Genomic DNA, 17,675 nt, shown 5'->3' with positions numbered 1-17,675 from the left:
CTAAAAAACGAAATACTGCCATTACACGTTGGAATCCCCTTTTTCTCTCTTGGTGGGGGCGTCTTGACTCTATTAAAATGATGCTCGCACCAATCATATTATATACCCTCTCTATGATTCCTATTAACATTCCTTCTCCTTATTTTAAAACAATCGACTCCATTCTTCTTAAATTTTTATGGAATGGTAAACGCTCTCGTATTGCTATTGCTACCTTGAAAAAAGATAAATCTATTGGAGGACTTAAGTTTCCTGACTTTAAGACTTACCACAGAGCCTTCTCCTTGAAACAGGCTGCTTGATGGCTCTCGTCTGACCTTCCTTTCTATCCTCCTCTCTGGCTTCAGATAGAATCTTCCTTTCTTACTCCTTTTGACTTTTATGAAATACTAGCCTTTACGTCAAATGTGACCTCCCTGCGTAATCCCATCATCTCCTATTCTTGTAAACTTCTTACTCCTTATTTGGCCTCCTCTTATCCATCTACTCTTTCTACTCATTTTCAACCCATTTGGCTCAATAAACACATTAAGATTCGAAATCGTTCCATTCTTTGGAAGTCTTGGCATTCTCGTGGTTTGAAGTGGATCTCCCAGCTCCTTTCTTCTAATCTACCCCTTTGTTTTACGGAACTACAATCACAATTTTCTTTGCCCTCCTCTTCTCGCTTACAATATTCTTCACTTTGTCCTGTTCTTCTCCAATATCTTCATTTGCTTCCCACGACTAATGGCATTCCCGATCCTCTTCGTCCCATTTCTTCTGCGTTGGATAACCCTCCATCTGCATCCTTTCTTTATAAATCCTATCAATGCTTGCTGGATAGAGTTAAATCCAAAGTTGAGTTGGCCTGGGAAAAAGATTTCTTGCAGGATTGGTCCATTCTCTTATGGGACAAGATTTGGTCGAAATTACATAAGTCCTCTAGAGCTGCCAATACCACTCAAAATCTGTATTTCATTTATAACTGTACTTTATTTACCCCACTTGCTTTATCGACCTTTTCCTCTGACACTCCTCCCACTTGTTGGTCCTGTTCATGCTCTTCTGCAGATTTAAAACACATGGGGCCTCATTTATGAGGCCGTGCGTCACTTTTACGCAGCCGGTGCGTCACTTTTTGTGACGCATCGGTGGCGTAAACATGCCTCCTGTTGCGCACTATCTACAAAGTGACGCATCTAAGCAGATGCGTCACTTTGTAAACCCCTGCGCTACATTATACCTGCGTCAGGTATAATGTATGCAGAGGGGGCGTTCCCCCGCAAAAAGCCTCGTAATAGTGACGCAGTGAAATCTATGAGATTTCACTGCTTCACTTTTAGGACGCTGTTGCATCAAAATCTTGCGCCTGCCTCACAGCAGGCGTAAGACTGACGCAAGCCCTTTCACATGGGGCTTTCCCCATGTGAAAGGACGCATTGCTGGAGTTGCGTCACTTTTGTGACACACTCCAGCAATGTGTCACTTTTGCGCTTACAGATACGTCAGAAATATTGACGTATCTGTAATTCCTTGCGCAATGATGCCTCATATTGTAAATATGACGCATCATTGGGGTCGCAAGGAGGTCGCAATGAAAAGTGACGCATCGCTGTTTTCATGCAGCGATGCGTCACTTTTCATAAATGAGGCCCATGCTATTTGAATGCCCACCCATCTCCCGTTTTTGGAGACTGGTATGGACTCACCTTCAAAAGATTGTTACATTTCAATCCCCCTTCTCCATTGTAAATATTTTTCTAGGTTCCCTCTCCCCTATCTACCCCCAAGTCTCGCAACATTATGCTTTATTACACCTCTTGATTGCATTTCATCTCATCACCTCCAATTGGAAGCAAGCTACTGATGTTACTTTTCGAGCTTGGTTGAATGCGGTTTGTTTCCACCACAGGCTTGACACTAATTTTGCCACCCCCATTTCCCTTGCAATCAAGCGTGATCTTCTATGGCTTCCTCTAACCACTTATTTGTCCCTATTTGCTTCCTCGACATCCTCTTCCCAAATTGCAAATGCTGAAGTTAGGAAACGTCAATGATTCCTTCCAATGCCTTTTAATATGTATTTTGAATGTATATTTCTTATCAATTTGAATTATTCTGCTTACATTGTTTTCCTCTTTATTGTCTAATTTTTGCCTTGTATTTTTTCTGCTGATACATGATATTTTATTTTGTTCTTGCATACATGAGATGTTTCTACAGGATTGTACTTTTTGATTGTTTCTTCATTTTCTGTATTTGCTTCTTTATCTTTCAATAAACTCAAACTTAAAAAAAGAATTTTGAAGGGACTTTATCATATAAGTAATGGACTCTGAGGCAAGCAACAGCAGCCCCCACCCCAAGCCATGAATGTCAGGGCTCCTCTTGGCAATCCTGCAGGGGACATGATCCATCCAATGTCAAAAACAAATGGTTTTAAAGGAATGCCTTGAAACCATTTGTTTTGTACTGTTTCTTTTTAAAGCGCTAAAAAGCTTCAGGAACAAAACCAAGCCGCACCCTCCCAGTCAGGTAAGAAAATGCCCGGTGACTTGCTTAAAGAGTAGGTTAAACGCTGAGTAGTGGCATAGCTAGACCTACTGCCATCCGGGTCAGACCCTAAGTTTACCACTCGGTGCATGCAGGAGCAGGAGTGAGGGGGTGTCACCAGACGTGCGACTTGTTCCCAGGGCCGGACTGGCTACCGGGCGTTTTGGCATGCTGCCGATCTGGGGGCTGATTTCACCGCAGTGGGGCTAATTTAGTTGATTGAGAACTGCGTGTGCTTCGAAATTAACAAAGCAAAACTAATTTCGTTCAGCACACGCAGGTATCTATCAATGAAATCAGCCCACAGCTCGCCTCGGTAGCATTCCATAACGCCCGGTAGCCAGTCCAGCTCTGCTTGTTCCCAGGGGGGTCACAGCCGACTTGTTTAGGGGGTACTGGGTGGTGGCGGACAACAGATGACTTGTTCCGGGAGACGTGGGTGGTGGTTGACAAACTTGTTTCGGGACCGGGGATGGCGGCTAATGGACTGACTTTTTCTCGAAGGAATGGTGGTAGTCGACAGACATGACTTGCTCACCTCTGTCGCCTCCAATAACAGTACCGCCCAGGACGGACCGCCTCCCTCCTACCCCTAGCTACGCCACTGACCATCTATCTATCAGTAGGCAGTGGAGTGCATGACGCACCGGTGTGATACACCCCCTTGAATGAAAGTGTAGTGGAAGTTTTGCTGCAGTGTGTCAAATAATTTTAAGTTTGCAAGGCAAGATGAAAGCAATTATTTTCTCCCTTTCCTGGTCTGATATGAATCTTTAAACCTTAATAGAGGCTTCTCTCGCACAAATTATTTATTATTTTTCTTTAGTGTTATCTTTTCAGGAGAAGAATAGCCTGACATCCGTACTTTTCCTTTTGGCCCATATAAAGCGACCGAGGTATGACATCAGTTCAAAAATCATGCGCATGCGCTGCTGGGGACGTCGCCGATACAATAGAGAGACTCAGACCTTCCATTAATGAGGCCCATTCAGCGTAAATGATCTAAATGCAAATGTAGAAATAAACTTGCAATGCGATTCCGTAGCTGAATTCATTCTTATTCTTTTGAACTTGTTTCTTTGCGCAATCTCAGCTTCAAAGGTGGGGACTGAATTCAGGCTTCTAAATATGAAAGCCACTTTGAGGAATTATATCTGGCAATGCTAAGTTCTATTTATCTGAATGCAAGCTTACGGCGTGAAAAGAAACTTTCTCCAACGCAGCTTACTCAGCAACTTTAATCCTCGAAAGTTATTTTTCTTAATTATCTACATGAAAGGTCGTTTGTGTCCCTCGGATGCTCCTACATTATATCATCTTTGCATTTATTTTACAGTTAGTCCAACACAAAGGCATCAAAACACGGAATGTTTGGATTTACAGAGTAGACTACAGCGGTGTTCAGATTTTTATAAGTTTATCATCAACATTTAAAACGAACTGATGATACAGCACACTGTGAGACAAGAAGCTCTGACTCAAAGTATTTCGAATTCTAGTTAGGTCCTGGCACTTATCACTACAATATTCTACAGCGTGTTGTAAATCAAGTACATTACATTATTGTGAATCAAATATAATTTCAACATACTGGTTTATTTAGTCATGTTTCTATTTAAAAAAATTCATGTTTCTATTTAAAAAAAAAAACAGAATGTAGTTCCATAAAGTGTAGATGTAATCATGGATTGTCATTTTCACCTATTGGCATACACCAAATTGCATTTCTCTTGGATCCTAATGGAAGAGTGATCAAATAGAAATGTAAGATTTGAGCAAACAGAACGTGCAGGTAAAACCGAAGAGGCTGGTGACCGGAAAAGAGGGAATCAGAGGCTCCATTTTATCCTCAGATGTGAATGACCTAGATTCTTTCCAACCCTGCATAGTCAACCAATGTCACAGTCTAACCCATTTTTTCAGGTACTGTATTTACACGTGGCTTTTCAAATATGATCTGAAAAATACACTTTACCGTTTACCAGTGTCTAAGCAAATATGAAACTGAAGCATAGTCAGGCCTGACTATGGCCTTACCGGGCACCGGGCATTTTCCTGGTGGTCATGGCAGCGTTGGGCAATGTTTCACTGCTGGTGGGGGTCGGTTTTGTGGCTAGGAATGGGCCAGCCATGCTTCCTGCCTGCAGCGCTTTGGCACTTTAAAAATAAATAAAGCAAAACAAATGGCTTCTTTCAAAACAGTTTGTTATTGGATTTGGGTGGCTCATGTCTTCTGCATGGTCACCGTGAGTGGTGGTAACCTTCAGGGAATGACTGAATGAATGGATAAACGAATGAATGAATACTCGTTATTGTTCACTTGATTTAAACTTATAATTAAATACACCAGTAAAAAATCCCGCTGTATACGCCAATATCTGCATATTGTTTGCTCACTAGTTAAAAGAATTTAGTGCAATTGAAGCCCATTAAAAAAAAGCAAGGCTCATATAAACATGAATGCTTTGGTAGTGCAAAATCACAGAGGAACGTGCTCAATGCTTTAGCAGAGAAAGTAAGTGCAACACATTGGCATACACTGAGCTATTAGTAGGGGATCATTGGCTCATAGTGTGATTTTACTAAAGAAAGGGAAAGGATGTGGTTTAACGGCTAGAGCACCTGACTTTGAAGCCGGGGAATCAGTGATTCTGAGCAAATTACTTAATATCCCTGTGCCTAAAAAAAGAATGTGTCCATCTGTACTGCAACTGGTGCTCATGTAAAGTGTTCTGATACCTTCAGGTCAAGTTTGTGCTATATAAAACTGCACCACAAAAAGTGTGTGGCGCATATAGTAAAAAAGAGGTGATGATTGAGTAACAAAATGACTGACAAGGGACCTTGACTGCAAAGAACGGTTGGTGTGCTAAGGAAGAATGAGCGGACAAAGGAACGGGAGGCAAGTGGAACATGACCATGATTTAGATGGCACACCAAACATAACATCTTAGGGAAATTGAATGGACGATGTGCAAACAGGCGTGGGTATAAGAGAAGCAGCCATTCACTGTGGGACCAGTTTAGTCAATTTTGATTCCATCAGACTCACACATTTCCGGAATTACCAACAAAGCATTAGATCCTCTCCTTGTCGGCAGGCTATGAGTGCCTGCCGGCACATGCATATTCCGATCCTTATGATGTGCTTTTCAACAGTCATCTTCACTCTGTCATTAAGGTGGGGCAAGTACAAATGATAAGACAGATGTCTTCCTTTTAATAGGGACAAAGCTGACATGCGGTCTCGATGGAATTTCTCCTCCAAACGGGAGAGATGCATCATGTGGCGAAAAAGATTCAGCAGCTTAAGTTTTGTCTTTAGTCCAAACAGCTCTCCAAGGTATGGTTAAGGGTTTAAAAGACCGTATATGGCGCTTCTCATCCAAGTGTGTGATCTTTTTGACAGTAGGGCTTTGTCATAAAGAGAGGAGCTCTTTTTTGCTACAGAATTTATGGCTCTATTGAAAGCTAGCTGAGTGAGAGTAAAAACCCAGAGAGTCTCTGCCTGAAACGTTGTTAGAGCCAGCTTTAGATATTTGTGTACATGGGAGTTTCCTGGATCGGAAATAGGCATTCACACAATGCCGCTTAGAAGGACTACCCTACTCGTTTTTAGTTTTCTCCTACAGAGCGCGCATGCGCTGCATAGGAGGAGACCTTTAGCCATCAGCCCCTTTTTTCACCCACAACCGTGCACGTGTTCCATTGCCTTCATTGGCAAAGCGTGCACCTGTGGTGATTCACTTACGGGAGCAAGCGCCGCCAAATGGTAGCAGTTATCGCTCCCGCAAGTGAATCGTGCAGGCTCCCCTCCTCCCCCCTGCTGAAGCGCGAGGCGCACACGCGCCTCCTGCTGCTGCCGCGTGAGCTTGTGCTTGTATTTCTAAGCCACGAACAAGTGAACTTTTGTGTCTTAATTGGCATTTTTGGCATTCGTTTCGTGGATATTCCCATGTCTTTACTAGGAAAGGAGTTTAACATTTTTGGGAGAAAATGGGGAAGTTGAAGAGGGAATTGACTGAGTCATCTAGCAGTTATTAAACTGTACTTAGACAATAATATTGACATGTTTATTATGGGACCGAGCGAGTGCATCATTTCCCCAAGTGTGGTACATTGAAACACCGGTATTATTTCAGGTCTGACACAAGCTGGCTGCTTTGATTGAAATTGGTGTGGGAGAATGGGCGCTTCCGGTCTTTTCTGTGATGCTTAGTGGGTCAATGCACATGCTGCGGAGGTCCGCGTGCAAACCAGGGGCAGGTTCTAAACCCTTAACCGTATGAACCTTCAATTATTCTGAAATTATTACAATGAGTACCGTTGAGTTGGATAAGAACACATGGTATTTAGAGAGCTGTGTAGTCGCGAGACAAACTGCATGCGCACGAACAATACGAATGTGTCTTCCTGTTGCCTTTCCATGTCCGCAGGCTGAAACACAGCCCCTATGACCTTTAATATCGATCCTTGAGTTTCCGCAGTAGGTTACCTTAGTTTTACCTAAATATCAAAAGCAAGAAAATGACGACAGTAATAAATGGTCAAATGTGCCGGACATCACACGTTGTCTTAGCCGGGGATGCAAGACTTCCAGTTCTGCTTCCTAATAATGACACTTTGCCTGTTTTATTTTTTCAGTTAGTATTTGCAGAGCGCCAAATTGCTGTTTTTCCAGAGTTAATTCCGGAGCAGCTAACAGTGATTAAAAAGTGTGCTTAAGATAACACATTTTGTCACAGTGGAAAGCCACATGTATATCTCCTCTCCTTAGCAATAACAATTTACTCATTTTATTTAAGTATTTTACAAAGCACCGACATGCCACCTTACAGCCCTTTCAAAGCGCTTAAGTGGTATTTGTACTTCATTTGACCGCCCATATGGGTCTTGTGTTATCAGGCCCTTCAAGTTGTGTTGCTGTGATGAACTATCAGGCCCTCCGGGCCTGAGCAAAAGCTTTAAGTATAGGAATAGTTCACAAGCCTCCCTTCAGAATTTTGAAGGAAAAAATTGCCTTCTTGGGCGAAATGTTAAGACAATTGTCCTATAAAGTAAACTATTTGACCACATTTGGAATCATTTGGCACAACAGGGCTTATTTACAAGCACCTTGCGCCGCCGGTGCATTCCTTATAAGTGTTTAGCCATGCAACAGTTGGTGTAGCACCAAGGATATTGTGCTGCATAACTAAATACTTATAAAATCCCAAAAGCGAGACCTATTGGCTATGCCAATGCTTGTTTAACTTGTAGGAGGATTTTAGATATGTGCCAAGGCTGTTTACATTTGTCTCTGAAGGTCAAACTCCAGGCATATTTGAGCTGGTAAGATGTGGCTTGGGAGGATTAACATCTGTCAATAAGCGCCAATTATAGTGTTGCCAATTATTTTGCCAGTTCTTCCTCAAAGAGCCTCATCACAATACGCTATACAGGGGACATGTTTAGCAGCCATGACTTGTAGGACTGGTTGGAGAGAGAGGCCTTTTAAAGAGTTCCATAAAGTTCAAAAATCAGATGTAAGGGAGTTGTTTTTCCTTTGAACCAAGCTTCACTGCTTGTTGAATGCACCTCTTGAGTCAAAGATGACTCTTAAGCACTTATATTCTGTCACGGATTACAGAGCCTAGCCATCCAGGTCAGCGGCGGCTCGCACAGGTACATGCTCAGGGGTGGTGAGGTGGGGCAAGTGTGGGGCAGGGTGTGGGTAGTGGAATCCGACATATGACGGGAATGTGAAAACAAACTAAATAAATACATGAAACCACTTTCAGCGATGCGGCTAGAGCAAAGTAAGTGGTTCTATTTACTTATTTAGTTAGTTTTCACATTTCCGTTGTATAATGTTTTCCACTATCCCCCACCCTACTCAGCACCCGCCCTGCCTCACCTCCCCACAGCATTTACCTGTGCAAGCCACCGCTGATCCAGGTGGAACGTCGGTCCCTGTGTTCTTCCTGTGCTGACTTGGGTTGTCTTTTTTTGTATTGATATTGGCCTGTGCTTTTCTAAATATATGGCTGTTGGACTTGGCCCTGCTTGCAGGGTCATCCTGAAACTTTTTGCCTTTCCACTAGCCCTTTTGCTGTGATGGAATTGGTGGGTTCAGGATGTTGGACACTTTGGCGCTGGTTAGCTGTGCAAAGTGTGTGTGCTTTCTGCCTTACATAGGTATATTAAGACTTCCCCATATAGGGGACATCTCTCCCATGGAAGGAAATGTATATGCCATGTGTGGTGTGAGAGGAAAATAATAAATGCTGTGTGATGGTGTACACACATTTATTTTCACCATTGCAGAAATGTCACTTTTAAAATGGACGCCATTTCTGTCTGCTTGTGCCGCCTGCCTGAAGTGGGTTGGCGGTCTAGTGTTTGAAGTGACAAGGTGCTCTACACTTCCCCCAGTGACAGTGAGGCTGGAACTCCCAGGGACATTCTAGAAACTTCCAGTCCTTTCTGGTAGGTGGGAGGAGAGGTATATATATAGAGCAGTAGAGATGCCATGTGCTCAGACTGAGGGTAGACTGGAATGAGAGGGGACACTCTGCCAGGAGGTACCGCCCCATGGGCCTGTGTGCTGGCCCCTGAGCCTATCTATACCCCTCTGCTATCCACAGGGCCAGTGAGAGCCTTTGCTGGAGTGAAATCTGCTGTGTCAGGAGGAGTGCCATTTTATGGGAGATGCCTGCTTCTAGGAGCTGCTGTCCTGTACTGATGAGTGCCCACTGTCTGCTGAACTTGCCCAGCCTGGCCTGCCTGCTCTGCTGCCCTAGCGCCTCGCGAGTGCTATACTTTGACTGCCTGCACTTCAAGGAGGTGAGGAGTGTGAGCACTACTCCCATGGGTGGGACCCCGGGATCTGTGAGGTACCTAGCGCCTGGTGAGCGCCATATTTGAAGTGACTGTGCTGCTCTGCCTGCACTCTAGCGCCTGGTGGGCACTGTTTCCTGATTACCAGAAGAGGTACACTATCTTCTGTCCCAGAATCTTCTATTGGGACCTAGTGCCTCGCAAGCGCTATATTCAAGGTGTCAGGTGAAGAGGAGCTGACCCCTGCAGCGCTGTGCTGTCAATACGCTATATTTCAATTCCCTGCGTGTGTGCTGCATTGGGGTGCAGCCAGAGTGCCACATTTGCATTGACTGTGCTCTGCTTGCTGCTAAGGCGCTACAACTGTGCCCAGGAGAAGAGGAGCGGACGTCTGCAGCGCCGGGATTCTAAAGCACTACGAGGTGACACCAGCGTGTGGAATTCCCCCCGCCTGCTTGGTTGACAGTGGGCAGCTGCAACATATTGGGGGCATTGTACGCCCCAGGAGAAGAGAGAGAGGAATGAGAGACACTCCTGCCCTGCACCAGTGCTTTGCGCACTTTGCTTTTGCTGTTTTTGCAGCCAGCCCTGACTTTGCGGGAAATAGGGCATTTGAGCCCTGGAGAGAGGCCAGTTGGCCTGGGGCCAGTTTCAGAGTGTTGTGCCCCATATTGGGGTAAACTGTGTTTATGCTGGCGAGGCCTATCGCCCCATTTGATTACTTGCATAATATTGTAGCATAATGCATTTGTACCTAGGATGATACCTAATGCTTTTCCCTCCAGTTTGCAGTGCTGATTTTGGGCCATCGGTAATTTGAGAGCCCCCAAGTAGGGGCTCCCAGGCCCAGTAGCGCCGGAAGCGAGTCTGCAACCTTGGGACGGCTATTCCAGGTGTATTTACGTAAAGTGTACTGTTAATGTTGCTTATCCCTAATGCATGTGGTTATATCGCTAATAGTTTCTTTCCCCCCTAATGCTTACAGGATGTTTGGGGGTTACTTCGGATGCACTATAATGCTAATGTTCTGTCCTAATGTGCACAATGATGAAATGCCTCATGTGTATGCCCCGTTCTAATATGATTAGGCCCCTTGTACCGCAGGAGGTGCCTTATGCATCTGCTAATGCCTAAACTGATTTATGCCAAGTGCATGTCTATTTACCAGTTGGTACGGCCGGTGAGACGTTATTGCTTAAGGACTTTCAGTTATCCTTGGACTTGTGATGGTTCTGTCAGCGGCCCGATTGGCGCTGCCCTGTATATAGTCCCCCTGTGAATTATTCCCCGGTGCCGGCTGGCACAGTTTATCTGCACTTGTAATTCCCTTCTGATGTGTTTATTTTACAATACACATACTGTTTTTCACCTAACCTGGTGTGGAGTGTCTTTTTGTAGTGTGCCTTGTGTGTCGCCTGTGTGTGCTGCGTGGATGCTTTACACATTTCCTCCGGAGTTTGGCCCGCCCGCTCTGCACCACGCTACCCATTTCCAACAATGGCTGTTGCATTAATTGTAATTGCAGACTGATCTTCGTATAGTTGATCAGTATGACATTGTTGGCATACAGCATGTGGGAAGTTTTAAATCTGCATAGTGTAGGGGGATGCATGTTTACAATGTTAAGAATAATTTTCAGGTCTGCTAGGTACAGATTAAAGAGGAAGAGGGCTAGGACACATACTTGCTTGAGTACATTGCACATTCATATTTTCTTTGAGACTGACGCACCAGTGCTCAGCCTTATCCTTGTTCACTTGTTGGTGTAAAGTAATTGGATGGCACTGAGGAGAAATGGAGAGATTCCCCAGCCTAGTAGCTTGGACCACAAGATGTTATGCTGAACCGCATCAAAGGCAGCACCGAAATCCATAAAATACAGGTGTAGATTTAGGGACCTTAGTCTGGCTTGGTAAGTTAGTAGGATGATCATTAGGATATTACTATTGTACCTGTATTTTTGACAAACATTTGGATTGACGTGAACCAGTGAGCCTTCCTCTGCTCTGCCTATTAGTTCAGCCAGCAAAAGCTTGGCAAAGTACTTGGTCTCCACGTCTGGTAGAGCAATAAATCAGCAATTTGCATGAAGTGTGTTTTCACAGCTTTATAGATCAGGGCTAGGATCAATCCCGCTAGTTGTCAGAGAACCTGGTTGTACAAGCAGCACTGATGTCTGGTCCAATATTGGGGATTCTCTTTAACACCATCAATGCTGATGGTATTCCCCTTCCGTGCTGGCTTTGCTTTATTCCCATTGTTCATGGCGAGCTCAGCTCGTCATGAGTGTATGGAGGTGTACATCATGACGAGCTGAGCTCGTCATGAGTGTCCAAGGAGTTAAAAATAGCTTGCAGTAGGCCTTTGGGGCCCAGGACGCCATCACTTTGCTTAGAAGCAATTGTTTTTTTCCACATCATCTGGGACCATTCAATGGTGAGGTCATTCAGCTTCCAGGTTCAATAACTTTATTTCTTGGTTCCCCTGGGTTTCCTTGGGGCCCCTAACATTTCCTGGAGATAAGTAGTCCAAGTGGCTTCCGAGATGTTAGAGGATGAAGGAGGAAACTGAGGGCCTGAGGCGTAGTTCACCAATCTCCAGAACTCCCTGGTGTCTTTTCTTCGAGTGGCTAGGATGATTTTGTGCTGTTTCTGGCTTAGCTGACTACCATGTGGCTTCTTTATGTAAGGATCTCAACTTAGGTAGGACAACTCTCTATAGAGTTGGGTTTGGGCTGTTTCATAGTGTGTGATTCAACTTCTTTTTTGCTATAATGAGTTGGGCAGTGAACCTCCTGAGAAAGGCCCCTAATAAAGCCTTTGGTTTCCCATTGAGCTGTCCTTTTTCAGCTAAGAGAATGCTAGAAGCACGACCCATTGTTCCAGTGGGTTAGAGGTTGAATTGCGTACAAGTTCCCATTTGTTCCCTGCTTTGCCTTCAAACTGCACAATGGATCTTGTTGTCCAGTAAAGCCTCCTATAATTTATAGTGGAGAGTGTCCAAATGTCTGGCTGAGCCTGATAATATGTCAAATAGTATAGGCTTAGCAGTGGTGTGTAGTTCTCACTAATCTGTAAGACCTGTGCATTTGTTGGACAACATAAAATTTGGGTGAGATGCCTAGACTGACTACCGAGTACAACCGCAGGACATGTTGGCCTAGACGCTAGATAGCTCACAGTGCCACTGTAACCCCCCTAAACTTACAAGGGAGCAAATGGTTTCTGGCATCCACTGAACATGACAAACCTGACCCCCTCAGGTATCGTGGAAACAGATCTGAACCTCTTGCTTACTTGTGCTCAGAGAAATATACATAGAGTACACACTGGGACGTTTTTAATAAATTTATTGAACCAACGTTATTCTTGTATAGAATACATGTGCTAAACTTACAAGTAGACAAAAGCAGATGAAAGTAATTACAAGTACCAAAAGAGGAAATAGTAGATGCAGTTCCGACAAGGTGCTAAGATAGTGTATATATGCAGGCATATAATACAAGATAGTAATCAAGCTTATTCCTACTATGCATACCCTAGTATGTGTGTGCCTAGAGAGTGTGTAGGTGTGAAGCCAAGAATCTCGCCAATGGATGATCCAACCCCATTACCTGGTGAGAGAGAATGTAGGAGCCCGTCTTGGTCACAAACTGGACACCCGTCACAGAGATGGCAGATCGCTGTGTGGTGAAGTCTCAGCATGAAGGGACCCTGAGTGTCCTCCTCTGCTCATCTTTTGGAATGCTAATTTTTTATAATAAAAAGCTCCCTTGTGATGTGCGTATAGAATTGGCGATGTTATGGATATGTAGATAGCCCTGTCGCTCCATGGATGAAAATAGAATGACATTTGTACATAGTGCGTCAAGAAGCCTTGTACCTGGTGCTCGAGGCATTGTGATAATGCTATTCGAAGCGAGTTGTGTAAATAAAGCAATTTCAGAGAAACTGAACCAACAGTGTCACGCATGCAAATATGTGCAAAAGGTCACAGCAGAAATGTTATTGGGTAAAATTAGGACACTGTAAGTAACATTTGTAGCTCCGTTACTTGGGCCTAAACCAGGCACATAACACCCCATACTCAAACTAAGGGTTGATATATAAAACCAGCTGGCCATGATGAAATGAAAAAATAAAGAGGTCTAGAACCACTTTTAAATTAATCTTAAAGCAAGCTTCTCTTTAAAATATTCATAAAAGCCTTAAAAAGTCATGATACTATTTGAAATCCCAAGCGCTCAGAAAGCCATGGTGCCTAGAAAAATATAGCAATTTTCATTCAGTCTGAAAACAGGCCAAATTGTTCCCACCATACGGAAAAGCCAATTGTTTATAAGTGTTTATGTTTTCCAAGTGGTAGACGCAACATTGCTGTTGCAGGCAACCGCAGGGGATGTTCCCAGGGGCGCACCTCGTAGCAGGTTTATAGAGCAAAGATGATTCCATCCAGTTCCCACAACAGCCATTGAGGGAGGAACTAAATCTTGTAAGCATATTGTAGAGCCGATATCCAGTTCAAAAGGAGCCAAAACGTGCCAGGGTGGCTTGACAAATGCATTAATCAGCAATGGTTATCCATGGACCTTTAAGGGGTCCATCAGTACCTCAATATCCAGTGGCGCAACCGATTGGGATCTTAGACATAGATCCAATATTCATTCATGGCTGCAAAGTAGGCACGAAATACAGGTTGTATGCAGTGAAGCCAAACAGGCCTGAAAGACAAGTGCCAGTGCTCATTCAGTTCTCAAAGCCGAGGTTGGCTGAACCCTTGAACCATGTGCTCACGGCATCGCAGCACAAGCAGTGCTATCTCCATTCTGGGTTGAATTGGAATGTCCATTGCAGAGCAGAAACTTTTAAATCAGGATTTCTGCCACAAGTAGCAGGACAAGCAGGAGCCCTCCAAAAAATCTTCCCAACACGGAGTGAATTAAAGATGGTATAACTCTGAAAATTGTCTGAAAGGTGCTAACCAGTCCAGAGCCAATACATTTAAAAAAGTGCACTAATCCCTTTGTATCAGAAATTTTTAAAATAGCTCCCCAAAATGAAGTGGGAAGATAGTATGGAGTAGTGTCTGTATCTCGGATGAGGACCTTGCAACCCAAAGATCAAGCATCTCTCTGGCTGATGCTAAGGACACATCTTTTTGAAAAAGCATGGCTTTCAGTTTTCTCAGAGAATCAAAGCATATGTTGGAAAAATGTAATAGAAGGCGTAGCAGTGCCTCCCTAACTGTATGGACAGGTGGAATCAGTACTTGTGTGCATCAAGTGACTCTGGAATTAACCGTTACCATACCACAGCAACCCTGATCATTCAGCATCAAATAGCTCCCATTTGAGAGCAGCTTGAACACTGGATGTATCACGGCAACTGGAGAACCCTTCAGAAATCAGGAAAAGTTAGCAACCGAAACATTGCTTGCCCCATGGAGAGAAATGTCCTTGTAGACTTACTGCTTCTCTTTAGGGGGAGGAGTACCGCAAGGCCACACCCAAACTTCCCATGGCTTCCTTGTAATCCAGAGTGCTAAATGCAAGGCCCTGGTCAGAATGTAATGCACCAAATGTATATGTCCTAATGAAGACTCGCAAATCCTTAATAACAGTTCGAGCATCAGCCGAGCGCTGTGGCCAAACCCACAGGAATCTGGACCCTGAATCCCTTGCCACCAAGATGTACTTGTAGGCCCTCTTTGAGTGTAAGGGGCCGCAGTGATCCAAATAAACAATCGCTCGAGCCTTGTCTGAAATCAATAGAGGTGTCTGTGGAGAACGTGCAAACGCTGAGCCTTTCGTCTGCTGGCAGATTTCACATTTAAGGACGAAGTTCTTGGTCTGTTTTGTTAGACCTGACCACCAATAGGGCTACTTCAATATTGAAATTGTAGCAGTGACCCCTGTGTGTGCTGAACCCAGACCCTCATGTGCAGCTAGTATTAAACACAATCTGTTATCAGTGTTTGGTATAACTTTATTTCCACTGCTGTAATCTGAGTATACAGTATATTTTGTGCATCTAAGTTGTAGAAATAATTGAGTGGAAAGCCTTTCGGCAGGTTGGTGTAATTGCGAGCCACGTTGACAGCTACCATGATGTTTCTGTCTAATCTCATACTAGAATGAGTGATTGCAGCAATGGCAGCACTGCAGACTGTTGCCTTGGAGGCTTCAACAGTCATGGAATTCGCCAAAACATTGATGACTCAATGTATGGATAACATGAGCCTGTGGCAAGCATTCTTTCAGCTTTGCCAACTCTTCCCAAAGCAGCTTGTTCTTAATTGTGCAAACCTTGGAATGTCAAAATCCATTCTGGCCCCAATAGTGAAGATATTCATTATAGGACTAGAAACAACGATATAAATCACACACCATAAGTGTGGGGAATCTGTGATTCATCCCATGTAGTGCCAGGATTAGGGCTTTGAGTTCTGCCAGCTGAGCTGCACAGTCCCCTAGGGACTACGTGTGTGTTTTTCAGGACTCAACTTTCTGTCATGCATGTGCCCTTTTTTTGATTGTGCATGCTGCAAAATATGGTTGTCTTGACCCTAGGGCAGGCTGAGCAGATCCGTCAGTATAGATGATGAGTAATCATATCAATCTAGAAGCATAATTTAATTTGGCAGAGGATTTTCTTGTCCATACTGTAGGAATGCATGTGTCTATAATGTAGAATCGAATCTGTAAACTCCATCTGTTGCAGTGAGAGTTAGCCCATTGAATCCATCATGAATGTAATGCTTTTGGCATTGGAAATGCTTGCTTTAGTAAATGGCCCGTAAGGTTGATACTGGAGTAACGTCGATTATGCGCTTACCCTGGCTCTCAGTCTGTACAGCTGTGAGAAATTTCTCGGTGGGTGCAAATGCATTTCATGGTTCTTGTACAAATGTGAGTTGTATGCAATTGGTACTGTATCACCTCCAACGAAATTGATACCGGTGTACCTGGTGCTTCCAGTGGCTACGCTGATCACCAGGTTAGTTGTGTTCACAGTTGTGTGCAAATGTTTTGAAGATATCATGTCAACTTCTGTGGGATGTAAAATTTCTGTATGTTCCTGTGTCCGATGGATGATTGAAAAATCAGGTCTGATTAAATCGTAGAACAGTTTTACTCATTCTGCGTATTCCAAAATGTATATTCTGGCCAAATGTAAAAATTCTAAAATGGATTGAAGTCTTTTCAGAATTGTTGGAGCATGGAGCAATTCACATTTTTGAAAAAAATGTGCCACCAGGATTTTGCCTTCACTTGACAACTTGTATTCCAGAAACAGGACATTGAGATGGGCCATTTGTGTACCCCAGGTGAGCAAACCCATGATTTATGTGGTTTACTCTAGCCAAGTGTCCCATTAACTCATCGTCCGTCTGATAAATCTTGTCTACATAGGACAATGCCTCCTCATTAAAATTTTGAAGTAACTCTGTTACTCTGGCTGAAAACAGCCCAGGGCTATTCTCATACCTTTGGGGCAAATAGCAAAATTGCATTTGTGAACCTAGTGCTTAAAATGTTATCAAATACATGCATTAAGGCACTATATTTGGGTAGGAAAATCCATTTGAGATTTCTAGTGTTGTTTTGTATTTCTTCCGCACAATGTTATTTATTAGTGCAGTGCTATGTGCATTTTGTACTGCAAATGTGTGTGTGGATGTGTTTAAATGTCTATAGTCTAGAACTAGATCGTATGAATTGTCTTTTTTCATTATGGAAAACAAGAGATTAATCATGGATGAGATGCAGTACTCTATTACACCCTGGTATTCAGTTCTTCTAGGATTTCTCTAACTTGTTTTTTGGCTTTATGTTTTTTTGGGTATTGTCTCTGGGGTTGAGGAGTTGATTTTAATGGGATCTCGTAATGAGGTTTCTCATCATCCCACCCAACAATATTGTGGTGAAATGCAGGAGCTAGCCCTAATACCCACTCCTCAGCGTATGAGTGTTTAATAGATTCTGGAACAAGGTCAGAAAAAGCAGGTAAAGTGACTGTTTCTTCCATGGGGCACTCCATGACAAAATCAGGTGGCCAATCCTTTTCAGCCAAAAGAATATTGTAACCATGTGTCAAGTTCTCACAAAAGAGAGCCTTTATGTTCCTGGGTTTGTCCCCCCCCAATTGGAGTGTTATTTCATATAAACAATGGGGGATACAGTGATATGCTCACTCAGCGATACAACCACCAGATAATCCATAAGGTTCCGGCGAGCTATCATGACTTCTACTGTGCTGTTCAGCATCATCACTGCCCATTCCCTGTTCAGAAGCTGAGTCTTCAGTAGCTTGGGCATGCCT

This window comes from Lissotriton vulgaris, chromosome 3_1 (genome assembly GCF_964263255.1).
Source record: "Lissotriton vulgaris chromosome 3_1, aLisVul1.2, whole genome shotgun sequence".
Lineage (NCBI taxonomy): Eukaryota > Metazoa > Chordata > Amphibia > Caudata > Salamandridae > Lissotriton > Lissotriton vulgaris.
This window is presented reverse-complemented; position numbering follows the sequence as displayed.